Raw genomic sequence first — 2,347 nt, forward strand, 5'->3', positions numbered from 1 at the left:
ACGGTTGTCGAAGACCTGCATCCCACGCCGTTAGATTTGGTTTCTTCATCAACGGTGGACGATGGTCGTCGATGGGGGCCGAAGTGGAGCCAAACGACAAGGACCACGAAATTAGAGTGTAGATCGAGGTATTTTTTTTGTACCCTTTTGTCGTTTTCGGTTGTCTTTGTTGTTTGTATCTTCTTCTTTTTTTCGTTCAGGGTCGTCTTTTGGGGGGTTATTTTTGTGTGTTTGTGTGTCTGGGGAGGGAGGGGTGGCGGGGGACGGTGGTGCATTTACTCAACGGCGGGATTGGGGGGAATTTAGTTGATTTAGGATTTTTTTTATTCATCATTCTTTGCACTATAGGCTTCTCTTATTAACTTCAAGAAATTGATGAGATTAGAGATGAAAAAGAAAGTGAAGAGGATAACTTACTTTGGATGAATAATGGAGTAAGGACGAACATTAGTTGGGGGGTTTCATTTCATACTTCTGTGATTTGTATGGTACTTGTATTCTTTATTTTCATTGTTTTATAAAAAATTATTCTGACTAATAATTGAGTTTAAGGCCTAGGTAAGGTGGGTTAGATTAAGGTCTTGCTATGGTCCGGCGGGTCAGGATCGTGTTGGGAGCCCGGGCATTGAGAAGGAAGGACGCTTTCAGAGGCGAAAGGCCATGGGGAGAAATTGTTGGAATTCTATGAAAGAGTCTTGGGAGCCAGGATGCATGCCAGTTTCATACGACCAGGTGGAGTGGCACAAGATATTCGCAAGCAAGGGAACCGACTCCTTCCGTCCCTTCGTCTCGCCACAACACAAGCTCGAAGACAAGGAGAACCGGGCTTTTCCAAAGAATTACTGCAGCTTTCCTAGAAGAAGCTAATCAATCAGAATTTAGACAGGGAGGAGTTTACTTTTGAAGTCTAATCTCTCTGAAAGAGCTTTTGCAGCTATTAGAACCGGACCGCCCGGATCCCACGAGTGATCGAAAGTTGGATCTACATTAGTCGGAAGGCGGTGGGGGAAGGAGGGAGACACCGGGGAAACCACTAAAAAAAGATTGAACATGTTAGAGGATCCGAACGAATTCAAGCACAAATCCTTGGCGCGAAATATAATCCTAAAGTACTCCAAAGAGATGCGAGTCTATTTTGTCCACTTTCTGCATCCCCCTCTATAAAAATGATCAAAAAGGAAGGCGAGGACCTGTGTCCCCACGTCCGCTTTTATTAATTAGTTGCTATTTGGAATGATATGAAATGGTTAATCCTTTAGGACTAGATAAATATGAGGAGTTAGCATTTTATATTGGATTAATACGATCTGTTATGAAAATAATGAATTATTTTTTATCAATTTGTTGTGTGCATTTGAAATTTCTTTTTGAATTCGTGCGTGGTTGCTCTTTCCTTGCGTGTTGGCTGGTTGCTATAAGTAAGAAAACCAAGGTATCGCATTCAGAGGCTGGTGGCTCGGGGGTTTCTGATGTTGACGATGATTTTGTGGCGCCACCTTTGGCGTTCCTTACGAGGCTGCAACAAGACCCTGTGTGGAATGCACTTGATTATGAACTCACTGCAGAGGTGATCAAATGGGAGTGTGGCCTTACCAAAGGTGATAGTACTAAGCTGAACCAGCTCAGGTTGCATTACATGAAGGAAATTGCAAACTCCGAGTTCAATTTACACAAAAGTAGGAACTTGTCTCGGGTATTTTAGTTTATTTTTACTCCACTAGATGCTATTTAGAGTACCTATTCTAGTTTATGACTTCGTTATGATTACTTAATTTTTTTAAGAGAACTATACTGATGTTGGGTTTGGTTGGTTGTTGGCATAGGTTGTTTAATTTTTGACATTTGCACTACCCTTCTACCTACTGTTTATCATTTGGTGTTAGAGTGACTTGTTTTTTGACCTATGTTATTACCTTGTTAATTTGGCGATGTATGTGGTGTACAATTTTGTGCCCAATGTAGCTTTGTAGGGCCACAATAATCTTGTAACCTTGTTCGTGCATACACATGAACATTAGAACGCACATAGTACTAAACTAGTATTTCCAGTACTGTCTATGTTACTCCTATCTTCTGACTACTTGTGCACACACACCTAAATGCCTGTATGCATACACAACAATAGTATAACCAAGACACTTATGTTATTGCACACAGTACTAAATGGATATTTGCGTTTCTGCTTGTGTAATTTGGATCTACGAACTGCTTATGCACACACCAATAAGCCGTCGTGCATACCCAGTGTCTCTTGTTCGTTAATCAAGGTTTGAATACTATTAGTATAATAACTTAACTGTAAACCTCTTAAAAAAAAGTAAAAAAAAAATAAAAAATTAAATGTAAA

The sequence above is a fragment of the Ipomoea nil genome, unplaced genomic scaffold (assembly GCF_001879475.1).
Source record: "Ipomoea nil cultivar Tokyo-kokei standard unplaced genomic scaffold, Asagao_1.1 scaffold0982, whole genome shotgun sequence".
NCBI classification, from domain to species: domain Eukaryota; kingdom Viridiplantae; phylum Streptophyta; class Magnoliopsida; order Solanales; family Convolvulaceae; genus Ipomoea; species Ipomoea nil.